Here is a 22,586-nt window from a genome sequence, read left to right as displayed (position 1 = left end):
CCTGCACACTGTCCCGTTGCTACCTCAGGGTATTATAATGTATTGTAATGTTTAATCTGGGAATAACCCCCAGTATGCCTCATCGCTCCAGATGAAATGAGGCAGTTCTCTTCTATTTTAACCAGAGGCACTTCCTCAGCTCCGGCTGCCACAAACCCACATGTGTATGACCTGATCAGTGTTATCCCAAGTGGCTCTCCCTTTACGCCTCATTTCTGTGGGGAGAGACAGATACAGTGGATATAAAAAGTTTACACAGCCCTGTTAATGCCAGGTTTTTGTGATGTAAAAAAATGAGACCAAGATAAATAATTTCAGAACTTTTTCCACCTTTAATGTGAAAACCCCTTAAAAAGTAATACTTTGTTGAAGCACCTTCTGATTTTATTCCAGCACTCAGTCTTTTTGGGTAGGAGTCTATCAGCATGGCACATCTTGACTTGGCAATATTTGCCCACTCTTCTTTGCAAAACCCAAAATCAAATCTGTCAGATTGTGAGGGCATCTCCTGTGCTCAGCCCTCTTCAGATCACCCCACAGATTTTCTGGCTGAGCCAGTCCAAAACGTTAATCTTCTTCTGGTGAAGCCGTTCTTTTGTTGATTTGGATATATGCTTTGGGTCGTTGTCATGCTGAAAGATGAAATTCCTCTTCATCTTCAGCTTTCTAGCAGAAGCCTGAAGGTTGTGTGCCAACACTGACTGGTATTTGGAACTGTTCATGATTCCCTCCACCTTGGCTAAGGCCCCAGTTCCAGCTGAAGAAAACCAGCCCCAAAGCCTGATGCTGCCTCCACCATGCTTCACTGTGGGTATGGTGTCCTTTTGGTGATGTGCAGTGTTGTTTTTGCACCAAATTTATGGCCAAAAAGTTCAACCTTGGTTCCATCACACCAGAACACATTTCCCCACATGCTTTTGGGAGACTTCAAATGTGTTTTTGCTAAATGTAGCTGGGCTTGGATGTTTTTCTTCGTAAGAAAAGGCTTCCGTCTTGCCACCCTACCCCACAACCCAGACGTACGAAGACCACGGGAGGTTGTTGTCACATGTACTAAACAGCCAGTACTTTAATGTTGCTGTAGGCCTCTTGGCAGCCTCCCTGACCAGTTTTCTTCTCGTCTTTTCATCAATTTTGGAGGGACGTACTTGGTAATGTCACTGTTGCACCATATTTTCTCCACTTGATGACGACTGTCTTCACTGTGTTCCATGGTATATCTAATGCCTTGGAAAGTCTTTTGTACCCTTCTCCTGACTGCTAACAGTGAGATCCCTCTGATACTTTGGAAGCTCTCCGCGGACCGTGGCTTTTGCTGTAAGATGCGACTAAGAAAATGTGAGAAAAAGCTACTAGAAGAGCTGAACTGTGTTTGGGGTTATTCAGAGGCACTTTAAATGATGGCAGGTCTGTACTGACTCCTATTAACATGATTCTGAACACAGCCACATCCCCAGTTATAAGAGGGTGTGCACACTTATGCAACCACATTATTTTGTGGACTTTCCCCCCTAAAAGATTTCAGTTTGCTTTTCAATTTGCGTTACAAGGTTATAGGTCACAATAAAGGTGGAAAAAGTCCTGACATGATTTATCTTGGTCTCATTTTTTGACATCACAAAAACCTGGCATTTTAACAGGGGTGTGTAGACTTTTTATATCCACTGTAGATAAAAGCTTTCATCATATTTCTGGGGAGAACACCCGACAGCAGGGGCATCAAACTGCAGTGATAAGTACTGCAGAGAGGCCTGGGGAGGAGACGGCACTGAGCCACACATGTTCACATCTGTATGTGGAGAAAACCACCTGGAAGCAGAGACAGTAGAGCAAGAGACTAATGTCTCTTTTCTTTTTCTGTTTTTTTGTTTTCAATTTGGGTGAATATTGAATATTAATAGATGTTAATAATAAAAGTTAAAGGGGGTCCTGTTCTCTAAAGATTTACCCTCCAGTGGGCAAACGTACACCACAGTTTAGGAGAGGAGTTCCTAATTTGGGACTCCTGAGAGGGTCCCAAGAAAACAGTTTCCTTTTTCTCAAAACTACACTTATTTCTCTCTGATAACACCCTGAAGCACCCTGAGAGGACTATATCACTCTTGAGGGTGTGCTGGTGTGGAGCAGACATGAGGGGACCAGGGACCAGCTCAGGAAGACGGTACAGTGAAAAGGGGCCTGTGGATGACGTGTATGAGACTCTGACCAGGTCTACTGGACATTACATTCATTTACTATTAATCCACAGCAAACCAGGTGAGTTTCTCTGCTACAGACTGGGAGTGACGGCCACGGTCTGGAGATGTTCCTCAGGCGGGACAAAGCAGACTTGGTGATAGATTCTACGTATCGGTCAGCTGAAAGGTCGAGGACAACGTCCACGCTGTGGACTGTGGGCTGTGGGCACACGGAGCAGCCATGTATGGACGAACTGCATAATGACCTAGATGAGGGCCACAAGCCGAAACACGTTGGTCTGATGCTACGTGGCAGCCCATCACTCCACCATCACTCCCCACTTTCTGTACCCGTAGGTCCTGTGTGTGTGTGTGTGTGTGTTAAATTTCCCTAACAAAGCCGTTCTTCTTCCTCTTTTCTGAAAATGCATGTCATCACTTGGACTCCACTAGATGGAGTCCTTGATTCCTGGAAAACGTGACTGCAGTCGTCTCCGTCAGTGTGCTGAAGGTGTCTGTCGTCACACAGCTGTCTGCCTGTCCTGCTGCTCCCACTACCACTAAATCTGTTAGCTAGCTTTCTGTTCCACAATAAGAGTTGTGTGTCTGGTCAGTGGGCATGATTATTGTCCATATATCTTTAGAATCACGCTCTTTTGGGCCTGGCCTTTATTTGGGGCTCTACAGTACACAGAATCCTTGAGGACAGAAGTAGGTGAGAGTGAGCCCTGAAAAAAGTAACAGCGCACCATTAAAAGCCGACGTCTGATGATGAAAGTAGTTTGAAATGTTGCCAGCTGTCTGTGTGACCTGTAAAGGCCACAGCCTGATCAACCACCCAGCATCACATAGACGAGTCACAGCCCCCGTGGCTCTGTTGGCTGTGTGCTCAGGCTCTGGGTCCTCAGCACATGGTGGGCACAAAAACTGATATCAGCCTTTTCAGAGAACCTCATTCACACGTAAATAAAATGCAAGCAGACAGATAGAGTGTAACTGGTGTAGTTACTGTATTTGAAGGCATCCCATGGTGAGTTTGACAGAGCCGGTAAGTGTCTGGGCCTAACTTTCAGGCTAGTAGCCATGACTGCTGAGTGAGGCTGACAAGTGTTGGGCTAATTGGATTGGTGGGTAATATTACATCAAAAGACGTCACCCGCTCCTTTAAAATGGCTGTAATTAGGACATTCTTTAACTCGGACATGGGGGAGATTATGGAGGAGCAGGAATCAGAGCGCATTACAGCCACCCAGGTGACACACGCTGATGCAAGTGTTGGGGAGATTTCAAACAAGAAGTATGTGTGAAAATTTGTTTGAAAAGAGAATTCATGCTTATGTGGATACTTGATCAGGATTCACTGTTCTTCACATCCAAAAGATAAGTTTGCTTTTTTTACAAGCTGGATCTTTTGTGTCACGTTTAGATCATCGTTCTGGTTGGTTGTACAAACATTTTACTTTGCAGACACCAGATGACCATATCCATTTTTAATTACATGTGTATGACACTGTTCACAATCCAGTGGCAGTCACGTGGCAGGGACGTTTTGTGGGAAGCAAACGACGAGCCAAAGGTTTGTTCATCAGTGACTGCAGCAGACAGTAAGCGTGTGGTTGGCCTGCGGATGGGCGTTTGCTTTTAACACTCGCAGTCTGGATTCATGTTTTTCCCATAAGCCAGCATTTAAAACGGTCGTTATTTAAAGCCATTAAGTGTAGAATTTCAACATATTTGCCTTTGGTGCACACTCAGTGGTGGTAGGGCGTCGTCCAGCCCAACAAGGCCTCCAAATCAGACCGCAGGTCTTATTGCCTTTACAAACTAGCCATGTTTCTGCCCTTGTTGTTTGTCAGTGCTTTATGAAAATGATTCAGTCTGACACATCCATGCTTCAGACTTGGTTAGGTTTTGGTAAATAAGACTTTATGGTGGATGTTGGGGTCACAGTTAAAAATAAGCAGCAGTGACGGGTAGAAACACCAGTGTCAAAGTCACACGTGCCACCGGGCTGCACCTCCTCACACACACATCACATGGCCACCAGAGGTCCTTGTCAGGGGAAATGTGAAGATGAAATTTGAACTGGAATCAGCTCTGCATGTGCACACAAGGACTCTGACTCCAGTGTGAAGTCAGTCTCAGTGCTCACGGTGATCCTACAGCACAGGCTCACACACAGTTTGTAGTCCCATTATGCTCCACACAGAAAACTCCAGAAACATCTTTCATGTTGGAGTGAGGAGGACTAGTTGAGGAGTCTGACAGCCTGAGAACAGAAGCTGCTCTGTAGTCTGGTGCTGCCACAGACGGACGGCAGCAGAGGGACCAGGCTTTTAGAAACAGAAAGTTTTTAGAATTCATAAACAATTCCAGAAAAAGAAAAAAGACACAACACACAGGCTCATTTCACTACGAACATCTACTTAATTTCATAGATGCTATATTCATTTAGACATCCCTCACCTGTGGTTCACCGTACCTACCAGAGGTGAATAACTGCGTGAGAGACGGTGAGGAAAGGTATTGGTATGGTTGGCCACAGGAATGTGGGGTTACTACTCGTCACTACACTTCAGTGAAACCACAGAACGAACCACCAGACTGACACAACATATTATCTGGAGTAAGAGCAAAGGGAAACGCAGCGACACTGCCTTCACACACAACTTTGTTCACCTGTTCAGTGGTGATGGGTGCATGTCAGTTGTAAAAGTCGAGGTTGTTTTCTCCAACATGTTTAAGAACTGAAATAAAATGAAACATGATGTAGAGCGTTAACATACTTTCTATTGATTTAGTAATTTCTGTCCCATTGTTGCAGAGAAGCCGCTGTGGTCTGGGGGCACCTCAGCCCCTGATGCTGCTCACCTTCACAGCCACATCAGGTCCTCACAGGGTGTACGATCAGTGGACGGTCCTTTCCTCCTGTAACAGACACTAATACTAAACAGGAAGAGTCTCAGAGAACAAGAGTCAGTCAGTGGAGCTGCTCTGTGTTAGCATGAGAAGGTAGAACCAAAGTGACCCTGACTCATACCAGACCTGCTCTGTCTGTCTGTCTGTCTGTCTGTCTGTCTGTCTGTCTGTCTGTCTATCTGACTGTGTGTCTGTGTCTGTCTGTCCTCTGTCTCAATCAATCAATCAATCAGTCAATCACTCTTTATTTATAGAGCGCCAATTCACAACAGTGTTATCTCCAGACTCTTTCCATAAAGAGCAGGTCCAGACCAAACTCTTTAATTAGAGAGAGACCAACGATTCAGGAATTCAACATTAAGGATTCAAGAATCCCCACATGAGCAGCATCAGTTATTATATTAGGAAACAGTGGAGGAAGAACTCCCCTTTAACAGGAAGAAACCTCAAATAGAAGCAGGCTCGGGGGGGGCTTTCTGTCAGGGTCCATGTTGGGTGGAGGTTCGAGAGAGAGAGAGAGAGAGAGAGAGAGACAGAAAGCAAACAGCAACCAAAATACTAACAGCAACTACAGCACTAACAATAGGAATGTGGCTAATAATTAGCAATATGGTAACACTGAAAAACATGATGAGTGGCTGACGATCCTCAGCAGTGATTCATGAAGCAGAGAACCACAGAAGGAGAACCAGGACCAGGATCCACAGGAACCTGAGAACCACAGCAGGAGAACCAGGACCAGGATCCACAGGAACCAGAGAACCACAGCAGGAGAACCAGGACCAGGATCCACAGGAACCAGAGAGATGAGAGAAGCACAGAAAGGCTCCGGGACATTAAAGAGACATGAAGCAGAAGGATGGAGAGGAAGAGGAGGAGAGAGGAGCCCAGTGCATCATGGGAGTCCCCCGGCAGTCTGAGCCTATAGCAGCATAACTAGGGGCTGGTCCAAGGCCTGATCCAGCCCTAAACTATAGGCTTTATCACTAAGGAAGGTTTTTAGTCTACTCTTAAATGTAGAGAGGGTGTCTGCCCCCCGAACCTAAATGGAAGGAGGATCCACAGGAGAGGAGCCTGATAGCTGAAAGCTCTGCCTCCTGCACTACTTTTGGAGACTTTAGGAACCACCAGTAGGCCTGCATTCTGGGAGCACAGTGCTCTAGTGGGGTAGTACGGTACTATAAGCTCTTTAAGATATGATGGAGCCTGAACATTAAAAACCTTGTAGGTGAGGAGAAGGATTTTAAACTCTATTCTAGATTTAACTGGAAGCCAATGAAGAGAAGCCAGTACAGGAGAAATATGGTCTCTTCTCTTAGTTCTCATCAGAACAGGAGCAGCAGCGTTCTGGACCAGCTGGAGAGTCTTTAAGGACTTATTGGGGCAGCCTGATAATAAAGAGTTACAATAGTCCAACCTAGAAATGACAAACGTGTGGGCTTATTTTTTCTGCATCATCTATAAACAGGATGGGCCTGATTTTAGCAATATTACGTAGATGGAAAAAGGCAGTTCTGGAAATCTGTTTAATGTGGGAGTTAAAGGACAAATCTTGATCAAAGATAACTCCCAGATTCCTCACAGTGGAGCTGGAGGCCAGAGTAATGCCATCCAGAGCAGTTATGTTGTTAGAGAACGTGTCTCTGAGGTGTCTGGGGCCAAACTGAAGTTATTCTGTTTGGTCTGAGTTTAGCAGCAGAAAATTCCATCCGTCCGTTCGTCTGACTGACTGTCTGTCTGTCTGTCTGTCTGTCTGTCTGACTGTGTCTGTCTGCCTTTCTGTCTGTCTGTCTGTCCCCCCCCCCCCCCCCACCTCTCCCTCTCCCTCCCTCCCTCTCCCTCCCTCTCTCTCCCTGTCCCTCCCTCCCTCCCCCCCTGTGTCTCCCCCTGAGCAGGTAAGGGGAATGCAGTGGACCTGGATCACAGAGTGGTTGGAATGAGCAGACATTTTCCATTGGATGGAGAACTTGGACATTGGTTTTATAGTTGTTGTTCTCTCTCATTACTTGATGAATCTTGAAGTGCAGCAGGACAAAAAAGACCCTGCAGAGAAAAAGCAGCGTTCCTGCTGCCCTCAGCACATTTATTCTTTAGCCTAATGAATAAATATGTTTCGGTGGAGGCCAAACAGGTCTTAAGCCTCCTGGACTGCCAAAGCAGGAATTTTACTGCTCTTTCAATCAGTGTTTGATTAAGTGTAACTCAATAGGCATGCCTCTTTATGTTAACTCGTGCTGTATTTCTTTGCCCCCCCTCCTAACACAGAATTGAAAATAAATGATCTCACCAAAAAAGTGGTTATTTGTAAGGCCTTTATATTGTAGTGCAACAATAAAACACACCTCCCCAGTCCAGTCTGCTTCTCTGCTCCCCTTCAGGAAGTTCTTTGTCAACAGTTTAAACCAGTTTCTCTTTGTCTTTGTTTCTCTCCACTCACAGTTCTTTTTTCAAAGAGCATAAAGATCATTTCTTTGGGGATTAAGAAATAATTTGACTCTACCTGCAGTGTTTTAGTATCAGAGTGAGTCCTGGCTACAACCCAACAGTTACCACCGGCCACGGAGAGCAATGCAGGACTAGTCAGAGTCCAGTCACTTTTCACTAATTACATGGGGGGGTTAAAGCACGTGACACCCCCTGTCCTTGTACCCTGGATTCAAAAAGCACACAGGATAGATTTGACTCCAGAGCTCTCTGCCAGAAAGCCTGAGGGTAAGCCTAACCCCTGACCCTGGAGGACAGCGGTGCCATTTCTGTCTGGCAGAGAGCTCTGGAGGCAAAGAAAAAAAGGCAAAAAATGGAGGAGCAACAGAGGAGGGGTCCCTCTCCCAGGACAGACAGAGCACATATGCAAGTTTATGCAAATTCTGATGACTCAATTACAGATAAATATATGCATTGTGTGTCTTAAGATAAGATAAGATAAACTTTATTAATCCCAAAGGTAATCATTTTTTATATTCATTCATTATATTATTTATTATATTCCAGAATTTCCCCCCGGCGATCAATAAAGTATTTCTATCTATCTATCTATCTATCTATCTATCTATCTATCTATCTATCTATCTATCTATCTATCTATCTATCTATCTATCTATCTATCTATCTATCTATTCAGACCAAGACGACCTTTAGTCCATTTTTAACCCCATTTAGTGACTGTTTCCTGATCCAGAGATGCAAGCAGGAACCGACAGATGCCTCTGCTTAGTTTGTACACTGTAAACACAAATATAGAAATATCACCATCATTTCATATTGCTCTGTGAAAGGGTTTATGTCATTCCCCACTGCCTGGATCAGGAAATACAGCTGAAACCTGAGAAGCAGGTTAAAAATCTGACACTGATTTGGCCCTCCATGGATCCCCGAGGGCCCCGGCACGTGTGACAGTCTTAAACAGAGCTGGTCTCAGGTGTGTAACTTTATAAACATTGTGTGTTACTTTGAGGCACAGGATCATTCCACAGTACAATGTGAAAGGCACTGAGCTGTAACGGTCTGATCCTGCACTGTATTTAACTGGGATGACAGAAAGACTGACATGTGCAGGATCATCCTGCCCAGTGTGGCTGGGATGGTTTGCTGGCTGTACTGACAAACTCATCACAGAGCACTCCCAGTGAGGTCATCTAGAATTGATCTGACAGTTTGAATGAAGTTTTCTGACATCTCACTTCATGGCTACCAAAGGAACAACAAGCAATTAAGACTGAAGACTGCAGCAGGAGCCCATAACATGAACCGAAAAGGATGATCAGCGCAGTAATTTGGTCATTAATACTCACACAGCATAGTCATATCCCTTCATAATCATGTGGTGGGCTTTGAACATGTGGGCACGAAGTATATCCTACAAGGAAATTAACATATAAGTATCGTGTAGGTCGTACTGCTCCGACATGACTGACGCAGCGTACTGTATGTCTCCATGTTGGCGCCTTTCCTCACCCCTGATTTTGAGTTGTAGCAAATGGTAAATGGTCTGTATTTGAATAGCGCCTTTCTAGTCATTTAAACTCAAAGCGCTTTACATGACATCCTCATTCACCCATTCACACATCATTCATTCAGGAGGAATATAAGTTGGAGAAGACTATTCTTTCATACTCATTCACACACTGAAGCTGCTTCAGGAGCAACTTGGGGTTCAGTGTCTTGCCCAAGGACACTTCGACATGTTGACCCATAGGAGCTGGGGATCGAAACCCCAACCTTCTGATTGAGGGACGACCAACTCTACCACTGAGCCACAGCCGGTGTGTGCTGGGTCATGTGAATTGTGAGACTCTTTACCAGTTCAAACCATCCTTATAAACCTGCTCCAGACTGAGCACTAAATACAAAAAGTCATAGCCATAAAATGTTGATGTGATTGCTTTAAAACCTCAGCTCCAGCTGCCTTGCACTTTTTATTGTATGCATGTTCATTTTGTTTTTACCAATGTTTTCAGCAATGCACAAGGCCCAAGGAGGCTGAGACACACAGTGCACAGTTGCTTTTATTATGAACCCCAGGTGGCCAATCAGTGAGAGGGTTACATTTTTACACATATAGCTCATCAACTGGACATGATATCAGTCTTCTTTTTAGGACACAGAGGTGTGAAGGTTATATAATTGCTTATAATTTCATCATGTGGAAGTGTATGCATGTGTCTTTGATTGTGTGGATGTACATATGTGTGTGTTGGGCTGGGGGGGTGAAAGTAGCAGAGCGAAACCATATGGAAGCACCCAAATGTACCATTCTCTCATCTGCCAATTGAAAGTAAGCTCAGTCAGGTGGGGAACTACAAAGACAGGATATCATTAGTGAGGGCTGAAGTCACAGCTATGGTATCAACACTACATGGAATGAGGTCAGTCCTGTAAGCAGCTGGTGGGAGCGGAGAGCAATTAGATACAAATCTAACCCAGAAAAAATAACCATCAAAGAATGTGTCCAAACCACATGCTACACTTTGACACTGGACCATTCTGCAAACCTCACATTATATTCAGTGATGAACAATCATCCCCACTGTTTTTTCATTAAATATTCTTCCACTATCTGTGCATGGCATCCACCCATATGGTTATGTTTTATAAATCTTAATCATTGTGGGGTGTGTGCACATTCACAAGACTAATGAACTTTCCCAGTTAAGCATGAATGAGGTGAAATACAGAGATCATAAGCGGGAATAAAACGATGCCTCCATTGTAAATAAAATCACATGAACAATCAATCAATCAGTCAATCAATCTTTATTTATATAGCGCCAATTCACAACAGTGTTATCTCCAGACTCTTTCCATAAAGAGCAGGTCTAGATCAAACTCTTTAATTAGAGAGAGACCCAACGATTCAGGAATTCAACATTAAGGATTCAAGAATCCCCACATGAGCAGCATCAGAGATTAGATTAGGAAACAGTGGCAGGAAGAACTCCCCTTTAACAGGAAGAAACCTGGAACAGAACCAGGCTCGGGGGGGTGGGGGGGTGGGGGGGCTTTCTGTCAGGAGGCCGTGATAAAATGATCACACAAAAGTTATCCATCGAGATTAAGTTAACGTGTCTTTCCTCAACAGCAGACATGGAAGAGCTGTGACCACTGTCTGACCACAGACAGAGACCATAAAAGACTTTACTACAAAAGATGTAGATTCTTTGAACCTTTAAGCTGAAACTTTAGCTCAGTACACACTGTTTGATTTTTATGTATGTGTACTTGAATTCCACTAATGTTTTCAGAAATTATCTAAATGTAGCTACTCCATGCAGAAGGTATAATCAGAGGGGACAGAGGCATTTGTGTGTGGGTATGCATGTTTCAGTAGAATAATCAGCCTTCACACTCTCACAAGCACACGCAAGCACACACACACACACACACACACACACACACACACTCATGCACAGACACTGTATGCAGCAGAGATGGAGCTAACAGTAAAGCTTTTCATATTGCGACCTTCAGCTCCCTGTTTGTGTCATGAGCAGGAAGTGGGAGCTGCCCGTTATAATCATATCTCATGTTTGCTTCCCCGAGGCCCCCACCAACTGGTACTAGGTTTCAGGGGCACAATTTCCAGTGTGCTTTGTTCAGTTTGCGTCCATCTTTGCCTGCAATGAGTCCAGTCTTGAAACTCCAAGTTTGAACGTGACGAACCAGGATTTAAGAAGCACAAATGGCGTATCAGCCAATCAGCACGCAGCTTTTAACATGCTTGACATGAAACAGCTTTATTAGATCCAATTTCTCTCCTAACCTGTTAAGCTTAAGGTTAGGTTGAGGTAACTCTGTGGTTCACACGTGCTTTGCTGGGGGGCCCAGTGATTCCTGTTGCTATGGACACCATTCAGTACAACAGCCGCCTGTGGAGAGGTCTGAGAAGGAGTGGTCTGAGGAGGCCAGTGCCAGGCTCAGGGACTGGGAAGCACTCTGGAGCCCTCATGGGGAGTACATTGACTACATGAGAGACTCACGACATTAAAGCCCTGCTGAACGAGAAGAAGAGGGTTTTTAGGTTGGAAAGGACAGCCACAGGAGCCAACCTCCTCAAGCTGCCTGCCCCTCCACCCTCCAGCTTGTTTTCTTCCTCATCAACACCGGACCATCAACAGCCCACATCTCCCCCCCAGTCAGCCCCCACCCTCCTCTCCTTAACAGCTGTCCAGGTGAGAAGGGAGCTCAGGAACATCTAGGTGAGAAAGGCCTTAGGCCCGGATGGCATCAGCCCCAGACTACTCAGGGACTGTGCAGTGCAGCTCTGTGGGGGGGTCATGCTCATGTTCAACCTGTGCCCTGTGGAAGACTTCCTGCGTGGTCCTGGTACCAAAAACAGTGTGTCCCAGGGATCCCAAACATTACAGGCCTGTCACCTGATGAAGACCATGGAGAGGATCATCCTCAAACATCTGTGACTTCTCCAGTGCCTTTAACACCATCCAGCTAGGTGGGAGTTGACAGTCTCCTGACATCATGGACAAATGACTATCTCACCAACAGACCACAGCATGTGAGGCTCCAGGACTGTGTGTCTGATGTGGTGGTCTGCAGCATGGGCCCCCCCCAGGCAACAGTTCTCTCTCCCTTTCTCCTCTCTCTCTACACCTTGGACTTCAGACACAACACTGTAAACTGTCACATCCAGAAGTTCTCTGATGATACAGCCATTGTTGGATGTGTATGTGGGGGGAACAAACTAGAATACAAGGAGGTCATCAACGACTTTGTCAGCTGGTGTGAGCTCAACCAGCTTCACATCAGTCATTTCTGTTTTTGTTTTCTTACTACTGTGCAATACACACAGGTACAGTGCTGTGAAAAAGTATTTGCCCCCTTACAGATTTCTTCTGTTTTTGCTTTTTTGTCACACTTACATGTTTCAGATCATCAAACAAATTTTAATATCAGACAAAGACAACCTGAGTAAACACAAAAAGCAGTTTTTAAATGATGATTTTATTTATTAAGGGACAAAAGCTATCCAAACCAACCTGTCCCAATGTGAAAAAGTAATTGCCTCCTAAACCTAATAACTGGTTGTGCCACAACAACAGGCAACAACTGCAATCAAGCGTTTGCAATAACTGGCAATGAGTCTTTCACATCGCTGTGGAGGAATTTTGGCCCACTCTTCTTTGCAGAATTGTTTTAATCCAGCCACATTGGAGGGTTTACGCCAGATGTAACGGGATGCACACCTTCCAAAAAGTTCCACTTTTGACTCGTCAGTCCACAGAATATTTTCCCAAACGTCTTGGGGATCATCCATCCATCCATCGTCTATACCACTTATCCATCAGGGTCGCGGGGGAACTGGAGCCAATCCCAGCTGACTCCTGGCAAGAGGCGGGGTCACCCTGGGCTGGTCGCCATCCAACCACAGGGCCACATACAGAGACAGACAAACACTCACGCTCACACCGCAGTGCTTTAGATGTTGTTCGGGGTTCTTTTGTGACCTTCTGGATGAGACGTCCATACGTCATTTTGGTTGGCCTGCCACTCCTGGGAATGTTCACCACTGTTCCATGTTTTCTCCATTCGTGGATAATGGCTCTCACTGTGGTTCGCTGGAGTCCCAAAGCCTTAGAAATGACTTTGTAACCCTTTCCAGACGTGATGTCAATGACTTTGTTTCTCATCTGTTGCATGATGAATTGCTTTTTGAGATCTTTCAGCCTTCTTCATATTGTCAGACAGGTTCTATTTTAGTGATTTCTTGATTCTACAGCTCCGGCAGTAATCAGGCCTGGGTGTGGCTAGTGAAATTGAATTCAGCTTTCCAAAATCACAGTTAATTCATGATTTAACACGGGGGGGGCAATTACTTTTTCACATTGGGACAGGTTGGTTTGGATAGCCTTTTTCCCTTAATAAATGAAATCATCATTTAAAAACTGCTTTTTGTGTTTACTCAGGTTATCTTTGTCTGATATTAAAATTTGTTTGATGATCTGAAACAAGTGTGACAAAAAAGCGGAAACAGAAGAAATCTGTAAGGGGTGTTTTTATATTTGTATTTATTTTTATTTATATCCCTTGCTTTTACACTACTTTTGTTATTGACACTTTGTTACTGTAACAAGTCTTATCTTATCTTATCTTATAACAAACAGCCTTGTAGAATTACCCTGTCAGCTTGTTGCTAATGACGTCACTGTGGTGCTTTTTCATGCAGGCTGTAGTGAATGATGAGGAGGCAGGACCCAGTGCTGTAACAGTATTTTCCGTAACAGTCACCAGCTGCAAGGTTCAAGTGAGTTAATACAACACACTTAGGCACTTCCAACCAAAGTTCTCAGTTCATATCAACATAAATACTGACTTGCTTCATATCATAGCTGCATCTTCAACTACAAACTAGTTACTAGTACAATGGTTCTGACCTTGTGTGAAGAATTCCTGTCTGTTCTTAACAGCCGCACTTGGAAGGCAGGTGTTATGCCTCCTGCCATATCATCCTCCTGGCTCGATCTCACTGCCTTCTCAATCCCTCCCCAACAATGGTGTTTTGCATGGTTGCTGCCATCAGTTAGTACTAATGGGGATAACCATGGGGGCCATTCTAGTTAAAAGTGATGATTAGTGATCATCCTGAAAATTTCCTTTCATGAAACCCTGAAAGAGCTTTACTACTGACCAGTAAAGCAAGAATAATAAAATGTCCCTTTTTCATTGAGTCCTGTCCTAGTTTCAGCAATGTGACCAATTAAATGTTGTCTCAGAGTGACATAATGCAGATTTTACACTAATTGTAAAGCTACTTAACTCATGGACATATTTCGAATCAGCACCAAGCTTTTGTTGTGTTTGTGACCTGATTCAGCACCATGTGCATTTCACTCTCTAATCCACAACAAAAGTGGAAAGTAACCCTAAAAAACAGTAGCCTAATCCTTACCCCCATTCACACAGTGTGTGTGTGTGTGTGTGTGTGTGTGTGTGTGTGTGTGTGTGTGTGTGTGTGTGTAAAAGTGTACCATCAATGTTGTAAAAGTTGACATGGGACATGATGTCCTATCTCTGTCCCATTCACCCACTGCGGCCTCACACATTCACACATTGTCGGACATTCTACCACATCTGAGTCTTTGTAGCAGAAATCCCTGAAGTCACACATCTTCCAGGCTCAGTGTCTAAAACAGACAGCCACACAGACATTCAGGGCGTAGTAGTTTGTTTGTTAGCATATCTTCGTCGTTTTATCTGGACCACACTGGTGTAGTTCTGACTGGGCCTGAACACTCTGCTGTGAAGCAGCGCTAGTAGGAGAGAGCAGTTCTTGAGATTTCTCGTAAAATGAAAGCAGTTTTGTTTCTGGTTTCTGGTAAATGCTTAAAAACACTCAATTCTTTAGCATCATGTCCTGCCTCCTGCAGCCATGGGCTAAACCAGATGGAGTATTTCAGTAGGTGATAACAGTCTGACAGACAGTCTCCTGGTGTGCGTATAGACTGTGTGGTTGTGGCTACATGTGTGAAATAGCGACTCCGGGTGATTCTCCAAGAACTGTCTGGAGTTTATATGAGAAAAGTGCTTTGGAAAGGATAGTGAAGAGTCAGGAGCTGCTGCTGGAGTCCACGCGCTGACTGTCTGTCACAAGAATAACGTCTCTGCATGATGGCTGCATACAGACCCATATTTCCATCAAAGCAAGAGAAAGGGAACGTCACACATTCACAATCCAGAGCAGTCTTTTAAATGACTGGGTTTATGAATCAAGTCTGCCAATTGTCTGCCCTTTACCTTCTGTTCTTTAAGGTACCCATAAACACTGCAGTCAACACAGGCTCTCCACCACCACCCCCACCCCCACCCGTGGGTGCACTTCAGTGGGCCAGGTTCCCTCTTTATCTTGGCTCTGCTCTGGCCTTTTCACAGGGCAACCCCCTATTGTGTGGAGTTACTTAGACATTCTTGATACATCCCCCAAATCACACACACGCACGCACGCACACACACACACACACACACACACGCACGCACGCACACGCACACGCACACACACACACACACACACACACACACACACACACACACACACTCTAACCCCAGGAGATGTTAACCTCTGTGAGTTAATCACTGCATTTCACTGAGCTGGACGTTTACAGGCAGACTTATGCGGCTGAAGCATGATGGGACAGTGGAAGCTGCTGTGGGGCCTCAGATCAAGAATAATTCAACAATGGACTCTTCTTCTGTGGCCCCATGAAGGCCTCTCCAGCAGAACAGTGACTTCTAATGAAGCAGATTGAGTTATTGAGGCTATAAATAGTCAGATTGTCTCTGGAATAACATTTGCAGAGTGGTTAAGGGAGGGTCTGTTCTCAGTGCGTGTGGGAGGGGGAGCAGGTTGCTGCCTTCCTCAATTGGTACTTTGTTAACATGCATAGAGGGCTGTGAGGAAGCAGAGAGATAATCAAGCTGTTTTTACAAATGCAGTTGTTGCAGTGGTAGAGGCCTAGAGCGTGCTGAACAGTCACTGCTGTAACTTTTATTCTCACTGTTGTTTCCATTTTGGGCACTAATTGCTCAGTGATGTCAGTTTTCAGTTAGTGAATACTGTGACATTACTGTGTTTTTTCCCATCACTAGGAATGGCGACATGTGTTAGTAAGTATGTAATGTCCTATTGTCATGTGGCTGGGTAAATATGTTAGTTAGTTACCACTCTTGAGGGATGGAGGAAAATTTCTCTCATTCATTCTCTACATTCTTAAAATACTTCAATGACTGACAATCTTGTATATTGTCTAAATTACTGTCCCTCCATTCCATTCATCCATTGGGTATACCCTCTTATTCTTTGGATCTGATTCCAGTGGACACTGGGCAAGAGATGGGGTACACCCTGACCAGGGATGACACATATAGAGGCAGGCAATGATTCATGCTCACATTCACACCTCATCCCCTGCCACATACCAACAATGGCTTCTCTTCCACTCTTTTGTGCTTAGGTCTTAGGACCAAGCCTCAGCCCCAGGTCCCCATCCACCAACACTCTAGCTTTCAGCCTCCACCCCAGCCTCAGGTTTGTGAGTCTGCAACCTCCTGTTCCTGTGGAGCTGCAGCACCCTCCTGTCCCTCTTCCTGCTGGGGTGCAGTAAACTTCTGTTCCTCTTCCTGCAGAGCAGCTGCAGTTGCCTTTGCAACTTCTTGCCTTCTGGTCAATCAGCAGTTGTCTGCTGAAGGTCTGAAGGTCTTCTGCTCCGACTCTGTCCAGCCCCCAGGTTGTTACCCTTGATTATGGTCTGGTGTTCACAGACAGCCGATGTTGTCTGATTCACTTGTTCAGGGCTGTTGCTGTCTTGCTGTTGTGTTCCACCTTTAAGATGTGACGCCATATTTTACTTTGTTATTTGTTGGTCATAATATCAGTATGCTAAAACCAGCTTTGATCCGTGCTGCTTTCTCTGTTAAAGGCAATGAGTTTGTCAGTCGGTTCACCACTTTGGTCCAGAAATATCTGAAGATGGATGAACACAAAATTTTGTACACACATTCATGTTTCCCATAAGATAACCTACACTGACTATAGTGAGGCCTTAATCATAACCATAAAAACCATACTAAATCATACGTTATTTGCTGGGAGCCAATAATGTGGGAAAATTAATGAAATACATTATGAGGTAGAATGTTTGCAGAATGTTTCATTGGGGCAATAGTTTCATGGGAGAGATTGTGTTGAAACTGAAACTGACTGAATGTGTGTGTGAATCTTAATTAATTAAGATATCTTAAAATTGAATGTGATTTTTGCTTTGACATTAAATGCTGTTTGAGCAGTAAAACTTGCAAGGACAAATCTTTGTATGTAAGTTTGCACCGTCCAGGGTAAACTAGTGTCCACTCTTATAGATAACTATGTATGCCTCCTCTTCAGTCACTCCAGAAAAACCAGAGACACTCCCTGAGTACCAGCGAGTTTCTCAGAAAAGATATTTGTCCCTGGGTATGTAGTAACAACAGCTTGCAGATCCTTGACTCAATGGCTATTACATCTTAAGGATCAGTGATGAACATTTATTCATGTGAAAACTGTGAGGGAACACTAAAACATCTCAGTACAACGATCCATTTTTGTTGCACAAATGTTCCATTCTCTGCAGCAATGATTAAAGGACTAAGGCAAATAAATTGGGATTTACAAGTCTGGCAATCACATCTCAAACTTGCATTACATGTGTAACGTGGCTAAATCTGCATCAATAAATGAAGCAAGAACTTCATGGGGACTAGTTAAAGGACTCATGGTTTTGTTTCACACCATAACTGTTTCTATTTTTAAGTGAAGTGAAGTAATTGCCCCCAATTTAGCTTCCTGTTAAGTGGCAGCATATGTGTTGAGTTGTTAATCCAATTAGAGCAGCAAATACTACTGAGAATGTCGCATTAGGGTCTAGTTTGGGGCTCAGCACTAATAGTATAAAGTGATTGCATATTATTGCTGATCTGGTTTGGCAAGTAGCAGGTTTCAGTTGTGTGTCAGTAATCTGATGTTATCCTCTCTGCTTCCTTTCTCCTCCTACTGATCTAACAGTTGTTAAAACTCAACATAGCCAGCGTGGTGCCCTTTGGGTTACTGTAACTGTGGTGCTGCTGATGTGTGTTTTGGTGGACATACATGCTGCCTCTGTCTCTCTGGGTGAAACCAGGGTTGGTTTGACATTTCATTGCTCATTATTTCTGATTCAGTTGAAGGAATGTAAGGACAGCAAGACAACTTCTCTCAACTCACTTTATCACCGTCATGCTGTTCAGTCTGAGATATACATTTTTCCCCCCAGATGTGTTTATTTAGTTCTGTGGACAAAGGGGGGGCACTGTGGGCTGGAGCAGAGGAGGTCCAACACTGTTGTGTCACTTTGTGCTTCTATGAAGAAAACCTTGTTAATGAAAAAACATCATTAGTGTGGTACAGTGCTAGTGTGATGGATCAGCCCGCTGAATGTTATAAATTTGAAACTTGAAGCTTGTTTTATGTACTCATAAAAGCAATATTTCTAAAGTAAACTCAATAGCAGAGAACTCATGTGTTTCCTACGTCTGCCTTAGACGTGTTAGAAACTGCAATAAGCTCCCTAAATGTTGTCGCAGTGGTAAATGCTCTGTATTTGTATCACACCTTTCTAGTCATTTCAACTACTCAAAGCACTTTTACATCACATCCACAGTCATTCATTCAGAAGGAATCGGAGGAGACTGTTCTTTCACACACATTCACATACTGAAACTATGCTTCAGGAGTAAGTCGGGGCTCTCTCTGCTGTTTTAATGTGCTGAGACATTCCATCCATCCATCCATCCATTGTCTATACCGCTTATCCGTCAGGGTCGCGGGGGAGCTGGAGCCAATCCCAGCTGACTTCGGGCAAGAGGTGGCCAGCCAATCACAGGGCCAACATATAGTGACAGACAAACACTCACTCTCACACCTACGGGCAATTTAGAGTCACCAATTAACCTAATGTGCATGTCTTTGGATTGTGGGAGGAAGCCGGAGTACCTGGAGAGAACCCACGCTAGCATGGGGAGAACATGCAAACTCCACACAGAAAGACCACCACCATGCTGTTGTGCTCAGACTTTGTTACTGGTTAAGAATTTATTTATTTATTTCATTTTTTGTTTCAAAAAAAAAAAGCAAAAAATGAAATAAAAAAGGCAGGAAAGGCAGAGGACGGCGAAGACGAAGACGGACCAAGACGACAAAGGAGAAGAGACACTGGATCAAGTTTAAGCTTCTTTCCCAATATGTTTTGAAACTGGCACACATATCTTTTCCTTTTTTTTGTAGCTTGGGGACACAAAAAATTATGAATGAGAGGCTACCAGTATTTGTGTTGCATTTAAAGGAGAATGGAGAAGCTGCAAGCTTAAATTTGGACAATTGGGAGATAATTGTACTCTTTGTAATATTTAACATTGCAATACCTTTAATTAACTCCTATAAATCGTCTGTAATCTCTACACCCAGTGGTTGGTCCATCAGAGAGGGTTGGAGGAAACAGTGGATGAAACTTCATAAACGAGTGCAAACCCCAAGAAAAAGAAACAAATCTGATGTTCAGATTAATACAAAGTCAAAACTGTCAGCGAGGATGTTGTTTGATTCGCTGTTAGAAGGAGGTCCAAAAACACAACTGCAGTTACCGCCTGTTGCAATAGATGTCGTCAAAGAGACAAAATGGAGATCTTCAAGCCTATTACTTTAAGACATGACTGCAGTAATGGTGCGTCTACACACCAGGCATTTTAACTGCGTTTTTCAGTGATCTTCGCAAATCTTTGGCTCTCAGATCTTCCCAGAGGCGCTGACGTGCGTTACAGTAATATCATTACTTTCCCCAGTATGGAGTAACAAATTGCTAATACAAGTAGCAAATTGAAATCTGGCCGTCATGCTCGATGACTCTCACTGAGCATGTTTGATCTGTTGCTTTGTACAATATAACATCAAAAGCAGGTCCTGTCTGACAAGCAATGCAGCTTAAGTCTTTGTAATAGCACTGGTCATCTCACACCGTGACTACTGTAACATCCTTTGGGCATGCGCTGTCAAACACAACAGCACAACACCAACCCATCTGATTCTGCTTATTCAGGTTTATGAGCCCTCTTGTTCACTAGGATGTGATAAAGAACAATGACTAGTCCTGTCATCACTGTGAGGTAGGAAATCTCTTCTGCACAGTTCCTCTGTGGTGCAGTGAGGTCCAGAATTTGTTTGGGAGAGAAGAAACCCTTTCTGTCTTCAAAAAGAGCTTGAATCCATCTATTCCAAAAGTACTCACTCACCTAATATACCCCTCTCTTTCGCAACCTCTTCCTCAAAAAATTTGCTAGGTACTTACATGTAACTTCATGCAGCTGCAAGCCCTGTGGCACTTGTGTCAGGCGAAATGTGGAGCTGAGTGTGGAGGCATTCATTCTCGAAGGCTTCTCCTCAGCAAAGGTCTATTTTTTCCTTTGTATGTGCACAAATACATTGTTGGGCTCGGAGCCTTGCCAAAACGTGGATGACCTACACACGGCACTGTGCCTGAACACACCCTTTGTAGGCACTGATGGAGTGCTGAAGCTGCTGTTGCTGTCTTACTGTGTTACATGGTGTTACAGTGGATGTTTTGGATCTGCCTTCAATATATCATATAGTCTCTATCTGACTTATTAACGTGGGTATGAGAACCTTCCTCCGTTTGTTACTGTTCACCCCAGACTTTCACTAAGTTGTAAGCTGCTCCTTCACAGTCACCAGAGCAAACCGTCAGGAATGTTAATGTCTCGATGTATATCCTCCCTCATGGCGTCTCCTCAGCCACATGCCTCACAGCCTGTGGTCATACAGAAGAACCGACAGGAAGAGAAAAAAAGGGAGAATGTGTAAAAAAGGAAGTAGGAGCATCTGAGAACGAGGTGTAATTACATGTTTGCTTGGCAGTGGCAGGGCTACATGCTTGTTTAGTGGTGGGAGGGTTTGGATGAGTGTGCATCTCAGTGTGTCTGTGTGCCCTGTGAGTATGTCTGTATGTATGCATGTGTGTGGGCAGGGAAGCAGTTTTATATCAAACCAGCGGATATGCACAATGACCCTGTAACGTGCATGCACTTATCAAACTGACAAGAGACGGGTGTATATGGGCTTTAAATGCTAAAAAGCTCAGCACTGCACCCCACATCTCACAGCTGGCCTGAGCACATTGTCACCAGCTGCGATGCTCTGAACCACCACACTTAACGGGTCACTTTCTCCTTCTGCTTTTGCTCAGATAATTTTTCAGGATTAGTGGATATCATGCAGAAGAGTACTTAACTTACAGACTTTTGAAATGGCTTCATCTTTTGAGCAAAGATCCTTTTGCTGGGGATTCCTTTCCCCTAGAGAGAGGATTTGCTCCCTCTGTGTCAGTGTTAGAGTAATGAATAGCTCCCACAGAAAGCCACTGTGTTGAATAATTGACTGTAAACACTCAGGGAATGTTAATTAAGCCTCTCACACAACCAAACAGATTCAGTGGGTAATTTTGTGCTCTGGGGACAGGGAAATCTCATGCAGTTCTGTACGTGTAAAGCTGCAACTTCAATTAAAATTTGTTGAAAGTAAACCAGGTCTTTAGGCTTCCAGCAGTGTTGACTGCATATGGTCCGTGGAGCATTCATAGGCTGAATAAGAGTCATCAGCTGAGAGTAAAGCAAAGACAGCAGCCACAGCAACATTAGCGACACAAACTAATTACATTTACATGCATGACTGATATTTTCAACACCGGAAGTAAAATAATGAAAGTATAAAACCATCGTTGTGGCTCCTAGAGGCTGCAGACATGAAGAAACAGGAGAGAGACTGGAAGAATGTACCAGAAAAAACTGGAAGTTCTGAAAATATGTGAATATGTTACTAGCTACAAGTAGAGGCTGGGGTTAGCTTGAACTGAGCTTGTGTGAACAACATGTTGTCTGACCACATCTGAAGGCAAAGGGTTTTATAAGTGTTATGAACTGACACATTTAAAGGCAGGGTGACAAGCCTACCATCATAAAGACTTCATCATTGAAATGGGTGAGGGCACACTCTTAGACAGTCAGTCCTTGAAGGCATGTGTGATGTTGTACTTGGTTGTTCACACAGAAAGTGACTTAAGTAATTGAGTGAGAAAAGGAGAGCTATAGGGAGAACACCTCTGATCAGCTGGCCAATCACTGTGTGAAGGGGGCTCGATAGTCTGACACCTCATTCAGATGTGGATCAAACCTGACCACGTTTTGAATGAATGTGTTTTAAAAATGTACTAACAATCTACGATATACTAATCGACCCTCTAGCATGAGAGTGGCAGCAGAGTAAAGCTCAGTGAATGTCCACAATCGAAAAGCATCATCCTTCGTGTAACAGGTATGAGGTAGATACATTTTAATAGTAAGTGCCCACTGTGTCTTGTGTAATGAATAACCACAGTAAAGTTCATGTCGATCTGGCCAACAGGT

The sequence above is a fragment of the Pempheris klunzingeri genome, chromosome 18, assembly GCF_042242105.1.
Source record: "Pempheris klunzingeri isolate RE-2024b chromosome 18, fPemKlu1.hap1, whole genome shotgun sequence".
In the NCBI taxonomy this organism is placed as follows: Eukaryota; Metazoa; Chordata; class Actinopteri; order Acropomatiformes; family Pempheridae; genus Pempheris; species Pempheris klunzingeri.
The sequence above is the reverse complement of the archived record's forward strand: the minus strand, read 5'-3'. Positions refer to the sequence as shown.